This window comes from Podarcis cretensis, assembly GCF_951804945.1.
Source record: "Podarcis cretensis genome assembly, chromosome: 12".
Taxonomy (NCBI): Eukaryota; Metazoa; Chordata; class Lepidosauria; order Squamata; family Lacertidae; genus Podarcis; species Podarcis cretensis.
In genome coordinates this window covers 52,650,210-52,668,754 of record NC_137181.1, presented here as the reverse complement: position 1 = coordinate 52,668,754, position 18,545 = coordinate 52,650,210, and positions in this window count along the sequence as shown.

Here is an 18,545-nt window from a genome sequence, read left to right as displayed (position 1 = left end):
TTGGCAATTGACTCAAAACTGGTGCCAAACTGTTGCAAATGCTCCCCTGAAAGGTTTGGCGGTCAAAACATGAGGTTCCTTATCATAGGAAAAGAAATCAGCCCTCGACAACTTAACCGTCAGAGAAATATTTTTTTGAAAAAATCCCTAAGCCCCGGGGTCAGAATTTCATCAAATCTCTGACTTTCGGCAATTGACTTAGAAATGGTGCCAAACAGTTGCAAATGCTCCCCTGAAAGGTTTGGCGGTCGAAAGAGAAGGCTTTTTATCACAGGAAAAGAAATTAGCCTTCGACAACTTAACCGGCAGAAAAATATTTTTTTGAAAAAATCCCTAAGCCACGGGGTCACAATTTCATCAAAACTCTGACTTTCAGCAATTCACTCAAAACTAGTGCCAAACGGTTGCAAATGCTCCCCTGAAAGTTTTGCGGTCGAAAGAGAAGGCTTTTTATCACAGGAAAAAAAATCAGCCCTCGACAACTTAACTGGCAGAAAAATATTTTTTTGAAAAAATCCCTAAGCCCCGGGGTCAGAATTTCATCAAAACTCTGACTTTCGGCAATTGACTTAGAAATGGTGCCAAACGGTTGCAAATGCTCCCCTGAAATGTTTGGCGGTCGAAAGAGAAGGCTTTTTATCACAGGAAAAGAAATCAGCCCTCGACAACTTAACCGGCTGGAACAGATTTTCTTGAAAAAATCCCTAAGCCCCGGGGTCACAATTTCATCAAAACTCTGACTTTCGGCAATTGACTCAAAACTGGTGCCAAACAGTTGCAAATGCTCCCCTGAAAGGTTTGGCGGTCGAAAGAGAAGGCTTTTTATCACAGGATAAGAAATCAGCCCTCGACAACTTAACCAGCAGAAAAATATTTTCTTGAAAAAATCCCTAAGCCCCGGGGTCACAATTTCATCAAAACTCTGACTTTCGGCAATTGACTCCAAACTTGTGCCAAACGGTTGCAAATGCTCCCCTGAAAGGTTTGGCGGTCAAAACATGAGGTTTTTTATCACAGGAAAAGAAATCAGCCAACAACTTAACCGGCAGAGAAATGTTTTTTTTGAAAAAAACCCTAAGCCCTGAGGTCACAATTTCATCAAAAATCTGACTTTCGGCAATTGATTCAAAAATGGTGCCAAACGATTGCAAATGCTCCTCTGAAAGGTTTGGCGGTGGAAAGAGAAGCCTTTTTATAATAGGATAAAAAATCAGCCCTCGACAACTTAACCGGCAGAAAAATATTTTTTTTAAAAAAATCCCTAAGCCCCGGGTCACAATTTCATCAAAAGTCTGACTTTCGGCAATTGACTCAAAACTGGTGCCAAACGGTTGCAAATGATCCCCTGAAAGGTTTGGCGGTCGAAAGAGAAGGCTTTTTATCACAGGAAAAGAAATCAGCCTTCGACAACTTAACCGGCAGAAAAATATTTTTTTGAAAAAATCCCTAAGCCCCGGGGTCACAATTTCATCAAAACTCTGACTTTCAGCAATTGACTCAAAACTGGTGCCAAACGGTTGCAAATGCTCCCCTGAAAGTTTTGCGGTCGAAAGAGAAGGCTTTTTATCACAGGAAAAAAAATCAGCCCTCGACAACTTAACTGGCAGAAAAATATTTTTTTGAAAAAATCCCTAAGCCCCGGGGTCACAATTTCATCAAATCTCTGACTTTCGGCAATTGACTCAAAACTGGTGCCAAACGGTTGCAAATGCTCCCCTGAAAGGTTTGGCGGTCGAAAGAGAAGGCTTTTTATCACAGGAAAAGAAATCAGCCTTCGACAACTTAACCGGCAGAAAAATATTTTTTTGAAAAAATCCCTAAGCCCCGGGGTCACAATTTCATCAAAACTCTGACTTTCGGCAATTGATTCAAAAATGGTGCCAAACGGTTGCAAATGCTCCCCTGAAAGGTTTGGCGGTCGAAAGAGAAGGCTTTTTATCACAGGATAAGAAATCAGCCCTCGACAACTTAACCAGCAGAAAAAGATATTTTTGAAAAAATCCGTAAGCCCCGGGGTCACAATTTCATCAAAACTCTGACTTTCGGCAATTGACTCAGAAATGGTGCCAAACGGTTGCAAATGCTCCACTGAAAGGTTTGGCAGTCGAAAGAGAAGGCTTTTTATCACAGGAAAAGAAATCAGCCTTCGACAACTTAACCGGCAGAAAAATATTTTTTTGAAAAAATCCCTAAGCTCTGACTTTTGGCAATTGACTCAAAACTGGTGCCAAACGGTTGCAAATGCTCCCCTGAAAGGTTTGGCGGTCAAAACATGAGGTTTTTCATCACAGGAAAAGCAATCAGCCCTCGACAACTTAACCGTCAGAGAAATATTTTTTTGAAAAAATCCCTAAGCCCCGGGGTCAGAATTTCATCAAATCTCTGACTTTCGGCAATTGACTTAGAAATGGTGCCAAACGGTTGCAAATGCTCCCCTGAAATGTTTGGCGGTCGAAAGAGAAGGCTTTTTATCACAGGAAAAGAAATCAGCCCTCGACAACTTAACTGGCTGGAAAAGATTTTCTTGAAAAAATCCCTAAGCCCCGGGTTCACAATTTCATCAAAACTCTGACTTTCGGCAATTGACTCAAAACTGGTGCCAAACAGTTGCAAATGCTCCCCTGAACGGTTTGGCGGTCGAAAGAGAAGGCTTTTTATCACAGGAAAAGAAATCAGCCCTCGACAACGTATTCGGCAGAAAAATATTTTTTTGAAAAAATCCCTAGGCCCCGGGGTCACAATTTCAGCAAATCTCTGACTTTCAGCAATTGATTCAAAAATGGTGCCAAAAGGTTGCAAATGCTCCCCTGAAAGGTTTGGAGGTCGAAAGAGAAGGCTTTTTATCACACGAAAAGAAATCAGCCTTCGACAACTTAACCGGCAGAAAAATATTTTTTTGAAAAAATCCCTAAGCCCCGTGGTCACAATTTCATCAAAACTCCGACTTACAGCAATTGATTCAAAAATGGTGCCAAACGGTTGCAAATGCTCCCCTGAAAAGTTTGGCGGTCGAAACAGAAGGCTTTTTATCACAGGAAAAGAAATCAGCCCTCAACAATTTAACCGGCAGAGAAAAAGTTTTTTGAAAAAATCCCTAAGCCCCGGGGTCACAATTTCATAAAAACTCTGACTTTCGGCAATTGACTCAGAAATGGTGCCAAACGGTTGCAAATGCTCCCCTGAAAGGTTTGGCGGTCGAAAGAGAAGGCTTTTATCACAGGAAAAGAAAACAGCCCTCGACAACTTAACCGGCAGAGAAATAGTTTTTTGAAAAAATCCCTAAGCCCCGGGGTCAGAATTTCATCAAATATCTGACTTTCGGCAATTGATTCAAAAATGGTGCCAAACGGTTGCAAATGCTCCCCTGAAAGGTTTGGCGGTCGAAACAGGAGGTTGTTTATCACAGGAAAAGAAATCAGCCCTCGACAACTTATTCGGCAGAAAAAGATATTTTTGAAAAAATCCCTAAGCCCCGGGGTCACAATTTCATCAAAACTCCGACTTACCGCAATTGATTCAAAAATGGTGCCAAACGGTTGCAAATGCTCCGCTGAAAGGTTTGGCGGTCGAAGCAGAAGGCTTTTTATCACAGGAAAAGAAATCAGCCCTCAACAAATTAACCGGCAGAGAAAAAGTTTTTTGAAAAAATCCCTAAGCTCTGACTTTTGGCAATTGACTCAAAACTGGTGCCAAACTGTTGCAAATGCTCCCCTGAAAGTTTTGCGGTCGAAAGAGAAGGCTTTTTATGACAGGAAAAGAAATCAGCCCTCGACAACTTAACTGGCAGAAAAATATTTTTTTGAAAAAATCCCTAAGCCCCGGGGTCAGAATTTCATCAAAACTCTGACTTTCGGCAATTGACTTAGAAATGGTGCCAAACGGTTGCAAATGCTCCCCTGAAATGTTTGGCGGTCGAAAGAGAAGGCTTTTTATCACAGGAAAAGAAATCAGCCCTCGACAACTTAACCGGCTGGAACAGATTTTCTTGAAAAAATCCCTAAGCCCCGGGGTCACAATTTCATCAAAACTCTGACTTTCGGCAATTGACTCAAAACTGGTGCCAAACAGTTGCAAATGCTCCCCTGAAAGGTTTGGCGGTCGAAAGAGAAGGCTTTTTATCACAGGATAAGAAATCAGCCCTCGACAACTTAACCAGCAGAAAAATATTTTTTTGAAAAAATCCCTAAGGCCCGGGGTCACAATTTCATCAAATCTCTGACTTTCGGCAATTGACTTAGAAATGGTGCCAAACGGTTGCAAATGCTCCACTGAAATGTTTGGCGGTCGAAAGAGAAGGCTTTTTATCACAGGAAAAGAAATCAGCCCTCGACAACTTAACCGGCAGGAAAAGATTTTCTTGAAAAAATCCCTAAGCCCCGGGATCACAATTTCATCAAAACTCTGACTTTCGGCAATTGATTCAAAACTTGTGCCAAACGGTTGCAAATGCTCCCCTGAAAGGTTTGGCGGTCAAAACATGAGGTTTTTTATCACAGGAAAAGAAATCAGCCAACAACTTAACCGGCAGAGAAATGTTTTTTTTGAAAAATTCCCTAAGCCCTGAGGTCACAATTTCATCAAAAATCTGACTTTCGGCAATTGATTCAAAAATGGTGCCAAACGATTGCAAATGCTCCTCTGAAAGGTTTGGCGGTGGAAAGAGAAGCCTTTTTATAATAGGATAAAAAATCAGCCCTCGACAACTTAACTGGCAGAAAAATATTTTTTTAAAAAAATCCCTAAGCCCCGGGTCACAATTTCATCAAAAGTCTGATTTTCGGCAATTGACTCAAAACTGGTGCCAAACGGTTGCAAATGCTCCCCTGAAAGGTTTGGCGGTCGAAAGAGAAGGCTTTTTATCACAGGATAAGAAATCAGCCCTCGACAACTTAACCAGCAGAAAAAGATATTTTTGAAAAAATCCCTAAGCTCCGGGTCACAATTTCATGAAAAGTGTGACTTTCGGCAATTGACTCAAAACTGGTGCCAAACGGTTGCATATGCTCCCCTGAAAGGTTTGGCGGTCAAAACATGAGGTTCTTTATCACAGGAAAAGAAATCAGCCCTCGACAACTTAACCATCAGAGAAATATTTTTTTGAAAAAATACCTAAGCCCCGGGGTCAGAATTTCATCAAATCTCTGACTTTCGGCAATTGACTTAGAAATGGTGCCAAACAGTTGCAAATGCTCCCCTGAAAGGTTTGGCGGTCGAAAGAGAAGGCTTTTAATCACAGGAAAAGAAATCAGCCTTCGACAACTTAACCGGCAGAAAAATATTTTTTTGAAAAAATCCCTAAGCCCCGGGGTCACAATTTCATCAAAACTCTGACTTTCAGCAATTGACTCAAAACTGGTGCCAAACGGTTGCAAATGCTCCCCTGAAAGTTTTGCGGTCGAAAGAGAAGGCTTTTTATCACAGGAAAAGAAATCAGCCTTCGACAACTTAACTGGCAGAAAAATATTTTTTTGAAAAAATCCCTAAGCCCCGGGGTCACAATTTCATCAAATCTCTGACTTTCGGCAATTGACTCAAAACTGGTGCCAAACGGTTGCAAATGCTCCACTGAAAGGTTTGGCAGTCGAAAGTGAAGGCTTTTTATCACAGGAAAAGAAATCAGCCTTCGACAACTTAACCGGCAGAAAAATATTTTTTTGAAAAAATCCCTAAGCTCTGACTTTTGGCAATTGACTCAAAACTGGTGCCAAACGGTTGCAAATGCTCCCCTGAAAGGTTTGGCGGTCAAAACATGAGGTTTTTCATCACAGGAAAAGCAATCAGCCCTCGACAACTTAACCGTCAGAGAAATATTTTTTTGAAAAAATCCCTAAGCCCCGGGGTCAGAATTTCATCAAATCTCTGACTTTCGGCAATTGACTTAGAAATGGTGCCAAACGGTTGCAAATGCTCCCCTGAAATGTTTGGCGGTCGAAAGAGAAGGCTTTTTATCACAGGAAAAGAAATCAGCCCTCAACAACTTAACTGGCTGGAAAAGATTTTCTTGAAAAAATCCCTAAGACCCGGGGTCACAATTTCATCAAAACTCTGACTTTCGGCAATTGACTCAAAACTGGTGCCAAACAGTTGCAAATGCTCCCCTGAATGGTTTGGCGGTCGAAAGAGAAGGCTTTTTATCACAGGAAAAGAAATCAGCCCTCGACAACGTATTCGGCAGAAAAATATTTTTTTGAAAAAATCCCTAGGCCCCGGGGTCACAATTTCAGCAAATCTCTGACTTTCAGCAATTGATTCAAAAATGGTGCCAAAAGGTTGCAAATGCTCCCCTGAAAGGTTTGGAGGTCGAAAGAGAAGGCTTTTTATCACAGGAAAAGAAATCAGCCTTCGACAACTTAACCGGCAGAAAAATATTTTTTTGAAAAAATCCCTAAGCCCCGGGGTCACAATTTCATCAAAACTCCGACTTACAGCAATTGATTCAAAAATGGTGCCAAACGGTTGCAAATGCTCCCCTGAAAAGTTTGGCGGTCGAAACAGAAGGCTTTTTATCACAGGAAAAGAAATCAGCCCTCAACAAATTAACCGGCAGAGAAAAAGTTTTTTGAAAAAATCCCTAAGCCCCGGGGTCACAATTTCATAAAAACTCTGACTTTCGGCAATTGACTCAGAAATGGTGCCAAACGGTTGCAAATGCTCCCCTGAAAGGTTTGGCGGTCGAAAGAGAAGGCTTTTATCACAGGAAAAGAAAACAGCCCTCGACAACTTAACCGGCAGAGAAATAGTTTTTTGAAAAAATCCCTAAGCCCCGGGGTCAGAATTTCATCAAATATCTGACTTTCGGCAACTGATTCAAAAATGGTGCCAAACGGTTGCAAATGCTCCCCTGAAAGGTTTGGCGGTCGAAACAGGAGGTTGTTTATCACAGGAAAAGAAATCAGCCCTCGACAACTTATTCGGCAGAAAAAGATATTTTTGAAAAAATCCCTAAGCCCCGGGGTCACAATTTCATCAAAACTCCGACTTACCGCAATTGATTCAAAAATGGTGCCAAACAGTTGCAAATGCTCCCCTGAAAAGTTTGGCGGTCGAAAGAGAAGGCTTTTTATCACAGGAAAAGAAATCAGCCCTCGACAACTTAACCGGCTGGAACAGATTTTCTTGAAAAAATCCCTAAGCCCCGGGGTCACAATTTCATCAAAACTCTGACTTTCGGCAATTGACTCAAAACTGGTGCCAAACAGTTGCAAATGCTCCCCTGAAAGGTTTGGCGGTCGAAAGAGAAGGCTTTTTATCACAGGATAAGAAATCAGCCCTCGACAACTTAACCAGCAGAAAAATATTTTTTTGAAAAAATCCCTAAGCCCCGGGGTCACAATTTCATCAAATCTCTGACTTTCGGCAATTGACTTAGAAATGGTGCCAAACAGTTGCAAATGCTCCCCTGAAATGTTTGGCGGTCGAAAGAGAAGGCTTTTTATCACAGGAAAAGAAATCAGCCCTCGACAACTTAACCGTCAGAGAAATATTTTTTTGAAAAAATCCCTAAGCCCCGGGGTCAGAATTTCATCAAATCTCTGACTTTCGGCAATTGACTTAGAAATGGTGCCAAACGGTTGCAAATGCTCCCCTGAAATGTTTGGCGGTCGAAAGAGAAGGCTTTTTATCACAGGAAAAGAAATCAGCCCTTGACAACTTAACCGGCAGGAAAAGATTTTCTTGAAAAAATCCCTAAGCCCCGGGGTCACAATTTCATCAAAACTCTGACTTTCGGCAGTTGACTCAAAACTTGTGCCAAACGGTTGCAAATGCTCCCCTGAAAGGTTTGGCGGTCAAAACATGAGGTTTTTTATCACAGGAAAAGAAATCAGCCAACAACTTAACCGGCAGAGAAATGTTTTTTTTGAAAAAATCCCTAAGCCTCACTGAGGTCACAATTTCATCAAAAATCTGACTTTCGGCAATTGATTCAAAAATGGTGCCAAACGATTGCAAATGCTCCTCTGAAAGGTTTGGCGGTGGAAAGAGAAGCCTTTTTATAATAGGATAAAAAATCAGCCCTCGACAACTTAACCGGCAGAAAAATATTTTTTTAAAAAAAATCCCTAAGCCCCGGGTCACAATTTCTTCAAAAGTCTGACTTTCGGCAATTGACTCAAAACTGGTGCCAAACGGTTGCAAATGATCCCCTGAAAGGTTTGGCGGTCGAAAGAGAAGGCTTTTTATCACAGGAAAAAAAATCAGCCCTCGACAACTTAACTGGCAGAAAAATATTTTTTTGAAAAAATCCCTAAGCCCCGGGGTCACAATTTCATCAAATCTCTGACTTTCGGCAATTGACTCAAAACTGGTGCCAAACGGTTGCAAATGCTCCCCTGAAAGGTTTGGCGGTCGAAAGAGAAGGCTTTTTATCACAGGAAAAGAAATCAGCCTTTGACAACTTAACCGGCAGAAAAATATTTTTTTGAAAAAATCCCTAAGCCCCGGGGTCACAATTTCATCAAAACTCTGACTTTCGGCAATTGATTCAAAAATGGTGCCAAACGGTTGCAAATGCTCCCCTGAAAGGTTTGGCGGTCGAAAGAGAAGGCTTTTTATCACAGGATAAGAAATCAGCCCTCGACAACTTAACCAGCAGAAAAAGATATTTTTGAAAAAATCCGTAAGCCCCGGGGTCACAATTTCATCAAAACTCTGACTTTCGGCAATTGACTCAGAAATGGTTCCAAACGGTTGCAAATGCTCCACTGAAAGGTTTGGCAGTCGAAAGAGAAGGCTTTTTATCACAGGAAAAGAAATCAGCCTTCGACAACTTAGCCGACAGAAAAATATTTTTTTGAAAAAATCCCTAAGCTCTGACTTTTGGCAATTGACTCAAAACTGGTGCCAAACGGTTGCAAATGCTCCCCTGAAAGGTTTGGCGGTCAAAACATGAGGTTTTTCATCACAGGAAAAGCAATCAGCCCTCGACAACTTAACCGTCAGAGAAATATTTTTTTGAAAAAATCCCTAAGCCCCGGGGTCAGAATTTCATCAAATCTCTGACTTTCGGCAATTGACTTAGAAATGGTGCCAAACGGTTGCAAATGCTCCCCTGAAATGTTTGGCGGTCGAAAGAGAAGGCTTTTTATCACAGGAAAAGAAATCAGCCCTCGACAACTTAACTGGCTGGAAAAGATTTTCTTGAAAAAATCCCTAAGACCCGGGGTCACAATTTCATCAAAACTCTGACTTTCGGCAATTGACTCAAAACTGGTGCCAAACAGTTGCAAATGCTCCCCTGAATGGTTTGGCGGTCGAAAGAGAAGGCTTTTTATCACAGGAAAAGAAATCAGCCCTCGACAACGTATTCGGCAGAAAAATATTTTTTTGAAAAAATCCCTAGGCCCCGGGGTCACAATTTCAGCAAATCTCTGACTTTCAGCAATTGATTCAAAAATGGTGCCAAAAGGTTGCAAATGCTCCCCTGAAAGGTTTGGAGGTCGAAAGAGAAGGCTTTTTATCACAGGAAAAGAAATCAGCCTTCGACAACTTAACCGGCAGAAAAATATTTTTTTGAAAAAATCCCTAAGCCCCGGGGTCACAATTTCATCAAAACTCCGACTTACAGCAATTGATTCAAAAATGGTGCCAAACGGTTGCAAATGCTCCCCTGAAAAGTTTGGCGGTCGAAACAGAAGGCTTTTTATCACAGGAAAAGAAATCAGCCCTCAACAAATTAACCGGCAGAGAAAAAGTTTTTTGAAAAAATCCCTAAGCCCCGGGGTCACAATTTCATAAAAACTCTGACTTTCGGCAATTGACTCAGAAATGGTGCCAAACGGTTGCAAATGCTCCCCTGAAAGTTTTGCGGTCGAAAGAGAAGGCTTTTTATCACAGGAAAAAAAATCAGCCCTCGACAACTTAACCGGCAGGAAAAGATTTTCTTGAAAAAATCCCTAAGCCCCGGGGTCACAATTTCATCAAAACTCTGACTTTCGGCAATTGACTCCAAACTTGTGCCAAACGGTTGCAAATGCTCCCCTGAAAGTTTTGGCGGTCAAAACATGAGGTTTTTTATCACAGGAAAAGAAATCAGCCAACAACTTAACCGGCAGAGAAATGTTTTTTTTGAAAAAATCCCTAAGCCCTGAGGTCACAATTTCATCAAAAATCTGACTTTCGGCAATTGATTCAAAAATGGTGCCAAACGATTGCAAATGCTCCTCTGAAAGGTTTGGCGGTGGAAAGAGAAGCCTTTTTATCACAGGAAAAGAAATCAGCCTTCGACAACTTAACCGGCAGAAAAATATTTTTTTGAAAAAATCCCTAAGCCCCGGGGTCACAATTTCATCAAAACTCCGACTTACAGCAATTGATTCAAAAATGGTGCCAAACGGTTGCAAATGCTCCCCTGAAAAGTTTGGCGGTCGAAACAGAAGGCTTTTTTTCACAGGAAAAGAAATCAGCCCTCAACAAATTAACCGGCAGAGAAAAAGTTTTTTGAAAAAATCCCTAAGCCCCGGGGTCACAATTTCATAAAAACTCTGACTTTCGGCAATTGACTCAGAAATGGTGCCAAACGGTTGCAAATGCTCCCCTGAAAGTTTTGCGGTCGAAAGAGAAGGCTTTTTATCACAGGAAAAAAAATCAGCCCTCGACAACTTAACCGGCAGGAAAAGATTTTCTTGAAAAAATCCCTAAGCCCCGGGGTCACAATTTCATCAAAACTCTGACTTTCGGCAATTGACTCCAAACTTGTGCCAAACGGTTGCAAATGCTCCCCTGAAAGTTTTGGCGGTCAAAACATGAGGTTTTTTATCACAGGAAAAGAAATCAGCCAACAACTTAACCAGCAGAAAAATATTTTTTTAAAAAAAATCCCTAAGCCCCGGGTCACAATTTCATCAAAAGTCTGACTTTCGGCAATTGACTCAAAACTGGTGCCAAACGGTTGCAAATGATCCCCTGAAAGGTTTGGCGGTCGAAAGAGAAGGCTTTTTATCACAGGAAAAGAAATCAGCCTTCGACAACTTAACCGGCAGAAAAATATTTTTTTGAAAAAATCCCTAAGCCCCGGGGTCACAATTTCATCAAAACTCTGACTTTCAGCAATTGACTCAAAACTGGTGCCAAACGGTTGCAAATGCTCCCCTGAAAGTTTTGCGGTCGAAAGAGAAGGCTTTTTATCACAGGAAAAAAAATCAGCCCTCGACAACTTAACTGGCAGAAAAATATTTTTTTGAAAAAATCCCTAAGCCCCGGGGTCACAATTTCATCAAATCTCTGACTTTCGGCAATTGACTCAAAACTGGTGCCAAACGGTTGCAAATGCTCCCCTGAAAGGTTTGGCGGTCGAAAGAGAAGGCTTTTTATCACAGGAAAAGAAATCAGCCTTCGACAACTTAACCGGCAGAAAAATATTTTTTTGAAAAAATCCCTAATCCCCGGGGTCACAATTTCATCAAAACTCTGACTTTCGGCAATTGATTCAAAAATGGTGCCAAACGGTTGCAAATGCTCCCCTGAAAGGTTTGGCGGTCGAAAGAGAAGGCTTTTTATCACAGGATAAGAAATCAGCCCTCGACAACTTAACCAGCAGAAAAAGATATTTTTGAAAAAATCCGTAAGCCCCGGGGTCACAATTTCATCAAAACTCTGACTTTCGGCAATTGACTCAGAAATGGTGCCAAACGGTTGCAAATGCTCCACTGAAAGGTTTGGCAGTCGAAAGAGAAGGCTTTTTATCACAGGAAAAGAAATCAGCCTTCGACAACTTAACCGGCAGAAAAATATTTTTTTGAAAAAATCCCTAAGCTCTGACTTTTGGCAATTGACTCAAAACTGGTGCCAAACGGTTGCAAATGCTCCCCTGAAAGGTTTGGAGGTCGAAAGAGAAGGCTTTTTATCACAGGAAAAGAAATCAGCCTTCGACAACTTAACCGGCAGAAAAATATTTTTTTGAAAAAATCCCTAAGCCCCGGGGTCACAATTTCATCCAAACTCCGACTTACAGCAATTGATTCAAAAATGGTGCCAAACGGTTGCAAATGCTCCCCTGAAAAGTTTGGCGGTCGAAACAGAAGGCTTTTTATCACAGGAAAAGAAATCAGCCCTCAACAAATTATCCGACAGAGAAAAAGTTTTTTGAAAAAATCCCTAAGCCCCGGGGACAGAATTTCATCAAATATCTGACTTTCGGCAATTGATTCAAAAATGGTGCCAAACGGTTGCAAATGCTCCCCTGAAAGGTTTGGCGGTCGAAACAGGAGGTTGTTTATCACAGGAAAAGAAATCAGCCCTCGACAACTTATTCGGCAGAAAAAGATATTTTTGAAAAAATCCCTAAGCCCCGGGGTCACAATTTCATCAAAACTCCGACTTACCGCAATTGATTCAAAAATGGTGCCAAACGGTTGCAAATGCTCCGCTGAAAGTTTTGCGGTCGAAAGAGAAGGCTTTTTATCACAGGAAAAGAAATCAGCCCTCGACAACTTAACCGGCAGAAAAATATTTTTTTGAAAAAATCCCTAAGCCCCTTGGTCACAATTTCATCAAATCTCTGACTTTCGGCAATTGATTCAAAAATGGTTCCAAACGGTTGCAAATGCTCCCCTGAAAGGTTTGGCGGTCGAAAGAGAAGGCTTTTTATAACAGGATAAGAAATCAGCCCTCGACAACTTAACCAGCAGAAAAAGATATTTTTGAAAAAATCCGTAAGCCCCGGGGTCACAATTTCATCAAAACTCCGACTTACAGCAATTGATTCAAAAATGGTGCCAAACGGTTGCAAATGCTCCCCTGAAAAGTTTGGCGGTCGAAAAAGAAGGCTTTTTATCACAGGAAAAGAAATCAGCCCTCAACAAATTAACCGGCAGAGAAAAAGTTTTTTGAAAAAATCCCTAAGCCCCGGGGTCACAATTTCATCAAAACTCTGACTTTCGGCAATTGACTCAGAAATGGTGCCAAACGGTGGCAAATACTCCCCTGAAAGGTTTGGCAGTCGAAAGAGAAGGCTTTTTATCACAGGAAAAGAAATCAGCCCTCGACAACTTAACCGGCAGAAAAATATTTTTTTGAAAAAATCCCTAAGCCCTGGGGTCACAATTTCATCAAAACTCCGACTTACAGCAATTGATTCAAAAATGGTGCCAAACGGTTGCAAATGCTCCCCTGAAAGGTTTGGCGGTCGAAACAGAAGACTTTTTATCACAGGAAATGAAATCAGCCCTCGACAACTTAACCGGCAGAGAAAAAGTTTTTTGAAAATATCCCTAAGCCCCGGGGTCACAATTTCATCAAAACTCCGACTTACAGCAATTGATTCAAAAATGGTGCCAAACGGTTGAAAATGCTCCACTGAAAGGTTTGGCGGTCGAAACAGAAGGCTTTTTATCACAGGAAAAGAAATCAGCCCTCCCTCAACAAATTAACCGGCAGAGAAATGGTTTTTTGAAAAAATCCCTAAGCCCCGGGTTCACAATTTCATAAAAAATCTGACTTTCGGCAATTGATTCAAAAATGGTGCCAAACGGTTGAAAATGCTCCCCTGAAATGTTTGGCGGTCGAAAGAGAAGGCTTATTATCACAGGAAAAGAAATCAGCCCTCGACAACTTAACCAGCAGAAAAAGATATTTTTGAAAAAATCCCTAAGCCCCGGGGTCACAATTTCATCAAAACTCCGACTTTCAGCAATTGATTCAAAACTGGTGCCAAACTGTTGCAAATGCTTCCCTGAAAGGTTTGGCGGTCAAAACATGAGGTTTTTTATCACAGGAAAAGAAATCAGCCCTCGACAACTTAACCAGCAGAAAAAGATATTTTTGAAAAAATCCCTAAGCCCCGGGGTCACAATTTCATCAAAACTCTGACTTTCGGCAATTGACTCAAAACTGGTGCCAAACAGTTGCAAATGCTCCCCTGAAAGGTTTGGCGGTCGAAAGAGAAGGCTTTTTATCACAGGATAAGAAATCAGCCCTCGACAACTTAACCAGCAGAAAAAGATATTTTTGAAAAAATCCGTAAGCCCCGGGGTCACAATTTCATCAAAACTCCGACTTACAGCAATTGATTGAAAAATGGTGCCAAACGGTTGCAAATGCTCCCCTGAAAAGTTTGGCGGTCGAAACAGAAGGCTTTTTTTCACAGGAAAAGAAATCAGCCCTCAACAAATTAACCGGCAGAGAAAAAGTTTTTTGAAAAAATCCCTAAGCCCCGGGGTCACAATTTCATCAAAACTCTGACTTTCGGCAATTGACTCAGAAATGGTGCCAAACGGTTGCAAATGCTCCCCTGAAAGGTTTGGCAGTCGAAAGAGAAGGCTTTTTATCACAGGAAAAGAAATCAGCCTTCGACAACTTAACCGGCAGAAAGATATTTTTTTGAAAAAATCCCTAAGCTCTGACTTTTGGCAATTGACTCAAAACTGGTGCCAAACGGTTGCAAATGCTCCCCTGAAAGGTTTGGCGGTCAAAACATGAGGTTTTTTATCACAGGAAAAGAAATCAGCCCTCGACAACTTAACCGTCAGAGAAATATTTTTTTGAAAAAATCCCTAAGCCCCGGGGTCAGAATTTCATCAAATCTCTGACTTTCGGCAATTGACTTAGAAATGGTGCCAAACGGTTGCAAATGCTCCCCTGAAAGGTTTGGCGGTCGAAAGAGAAGGCTTTTTATCACAGGAAAAGAAATCAGCCCTCGACAACTTAACCGGCTGGAACAGATTTTCTTGAAAAAATCCCTAAGCCCCGGGGTCACAATTTCATCAAAACTCTGACTTTCGGCAATTGACTCAAAACTGGTGCCAAACGGTTGCAAATGCTCCCCTGAAAGGTTTGGCGGTCGAAAGAGAAGGCTTTTTATCACAGGAAAAGAAATCAGCCCTCGACAACTTAACCGGCTGGAAAAGATTTTCTTGAAAAAATCCCTAAGCCCCGGGGTCACATTTTCATCAAAACTCTGACTTTCGGCAATTGACTCAAAACTGGTGCCAAACGGTTGCAAATGCTCCCCTGAATGGTTTGGCGGTCGAAAGAGAAGGCTTTTTATCACAGAAAAGAAATCAGCCCTCGACAACTTATTCGGAAGAAAAATATTTTTTTGAAAAAATCCCTAAGCCCCGGGGTTACAATTTCATCAAAACTCTGACTTTCGGCAATTGATTCAAAAATGGTGCCAAACGGTTGCAAATGCTCCCCTGAAATGTTTGGCGGTCGAAAGAGAAGGCTTTTTATCACAGGAAAAGAAATCAGCCTTCGACAACTTAACCGTCAGAGAAATATTTTTTTGAAAAAATCCCTAAGCCCCAGGGTCACAATTTCATCAAATCTCTGACTTTCGGCAATTGACTGAGAAATGGTGCCAAACGGTTTTAAATGCTCCCCTGAAAGGTTTGGCGGTCGAAAGAGAAGGCTTTTTATCACAGGAAAAGAAATCAGCCCTCGACAACTTAACCGGCTGGAAAAGATTTTCTTGAAAAAATCCCTAAGCCCCGGGGTCACAATTTCATCAAAACTCTGACTTTCGGCAATTGACTCAAAACTGGTGCCAAACGGTTGCAAATGCTCCCCTGAATGGTTTGGCGGTCGAAAGAGAAGGCTTTTTATCACAGGAAAAGAAATCAGCCCTCGACAACTTATTCGGAAGAAAAATATTTTTTTGAAAAAATCCCTAAGCCCCGGGGTTACAATTTCATCAAAACTCTGACTTTCGGCAATTGATTCAAAACTGGTGCCAAACTGTTGCAAATGCTTCCCTGAAAGGTTTGGCGGTCAAAACATGAGGTTTTTTATCACAGGAAAAGAAATCAGCCCTCGACAACTTAACCAGCAGAAAAAGATATTTTTGAAAAAATCCCTAAGCCCCGGGGTCACAATTTCATCAAAACTCTGACTTTCGGCAATTGACTCAAAACTGGTGCCAAACAGTTGCAAATGCTCCCCTGAAAGGTTTGGCGGTCGAAAGAGAAGGCTTTTTATCACAGGATAAGAAATCAGCCCTCGACAACTTAACCAGCAGAAAAAGATATTTTTGAAAAAATCCGTAAGCCCCGGGGTCACAATTTCATCAAAACTCCGACTTACAGCAATTGATTGAAAAATGGTGCCAAACGGTTGCAAATGCTCCCCTGAAAAGTTTGGCGGTCGAAACAGAAGGCTTTTTTTCACAGGAAAAGAAATCAGCCCTCAACAAATTAACCGGCAGAGAAAAAGTTTTTTGAAAAAATCCCTAAGCCCCGGGGTCAGAATTTCATCAAATCTCTGACTTTCGGCAATTGACTTAGAAATGGTGCCAAACGGTTGCAAATGCTCCCCTGAAAGGTTTGGCGGTCGAAAGAGAAGGCTTTTTATCACAGGAAAAGAAATCAGCCCTCGACAACTTAACCGGCTGGAAAAGATTTTCTTGAAAAAATCCCTAAGCCCCGGGGTCACAATTTCATCAAAACTCTGACTTTCGGCAATTGACTCAAAACTGGTGCCAAACGGTTGCAAATGCTCCCCTGAATGGTTTGGCGGTCGAAAGAGAAGGCTTTTTATCACAGGAAAAGAAATCAGCCCTCGACAACTTATTCGGAAGAAAAATATTTTTTTGAAAAAATCCCTAAGCCCCGGGGTTACAATTTCATCAAAACTCTGACTTTCGGCAATTGATTCAAAAATGGTGCCAAACGGTTGCAAATGCTCCCCTGAAAGGTTTGGCGGTCGAAAGAGAAGGCTTTTTATCACAGGAAAAGAAATCAGCCTTCGACAACTTAACCGGCAGAAAAATATTTTTTTGAAAAAATCCCTAAGCTCTGACTTTTGGCAATTGACTCAAAACTGGTGCCAAACGGTTGCAAATGCTCCCCTGAAAGGTTTGGCGGTCAAAACATGAGGTTTTTTATCACAGGAAAAGAAATCAGCCCTCGACAACTTAACCGTCAGAGAAATATTTTTTTGAAAAAATCCCTAAGCCCCGGGGTCAGAATTTCATCAAATCTCTGACTTTCGGCAATTGACTTAGAAATGGTGCCAAACGGTTGCAAATGCTCCCCTGAAAGGTTTGGCGGTCGAAAGAGAAGGCTTTTTATCACAGGAAAAGAAATCAGCCCTCGACAACTTAACCGGCTGGAAAAGATTTTCTTGAAAAAATCCCTAAGCCCCGGGGTCACAATTTCATCAAAACTCTGACTTTCGGCAATTGACTCAAAACTGGTGCCAAACGGTTGCAAATGCTCCCCTGAAAGGTTTGGCGGTCGAAAGAGAAGGCTTTTTATCACAGGAAAAGAAATCAGCCCTCGACAACTTAACCGGCTGGAAAAGATTTTCTTGAAAAAATCCCTAAGCCCCGGGGTCACAATTTCATCAAAACTCTGACTTTCGGCAATTGACTCAAAACTGGTGCCAAACGGTTGCAAATGCTCCCCTGAATGGTTTGGCGGTCGAAAGAGAAGGCTTTTTATCACAGGAAAAGAAATCAGCCCTCGACAACTTATTCGGAAGAAAAATATTTTTTTGAAAAAATCCCTAAGCCCCGGGGTTACAATTTCATCAAAACTCTGACTTTCGGCAATTGATTCAAAAATGGTGCCAAACGGTTGCAAATGCTCCCCTGAAATGTTTGGCGGTCGAAAGAGAAGGCTTTTTATCACAGGAAAAGAAATCAGCCCTCGACAACTTAACCGGCTGGAACAGATTTTCTTGAAAAAATCCCAAAGCCCCGGGGTCACAATTTCATCAAAACTCTGACTTTCGGCAATTGACTCAAAACTGATGCCAAACGGTTGCAAATGCCCCCCTGAAAGTTTTGGCGATCGAAAGAGAAGGGTTTTTATCACAGGAAAAGAAATCCGCCCTCGACAACTTAACCGGCAGAAAAATATTTTTTTGAAAAAATCCCTAAGCCCAGGGGTCACAATTTCATCAAATCTCTGACTTTCGGCAATTGATTCAAAAATGGTGCCAAACGGTTGCAAATGCTCCTCTGAAAGGTTTGGCGGTCGAAAGAGAAGTCTTTTTATCACAGGATAAGAAATCAGCCTTCAACAACTTAACCAGCAGAAAAATAGTTTTTTGAAAAAATCCCTAAGCCCCGGGGTCAGAATTTCATCAAATCTCTGACTTTCGGCAATTGACTCAGAAATGGTGCCAAACGGTTTTAAATGCTCCCCTGAAAGGTTTGGCGGTCGAAAGAGAAGGCTTTTTATCACAGGAAAAGAAATCAGCCTTCGACAACTTAACCGTCAGAGAAATATTTTTTTGAAAAAATCCCTAAGCCCCAGGGTCACAATTTCATCAAATCTCTGACTTTCGGCAATTGACTGAGAAATGGTGCCAAATGGTTTTAAATGCTCCCCTGAAAGGTTTGGCGGTCGAAAGAGAAGGCTTTTTATCACAGGAAAAGAAATCAGCCCTCGACAACTTAACCGGCTGGAAATGATTTTCTTGAAAAAATCCCTAAGCCCCGGGGTCACAATTTCATCAAAACTCTGACTTTCGGCAATTGACTCAAAACTGGTGCCAAACGGTTGCAAATGCTCCCCTGAATGGTTTGGCGGTCGAAAGAGAAGGCTTTTTATCACAGGAAAAGAAATCAGCCCTCGACAACTTATTTGGAAGAAAAATATTTTTTT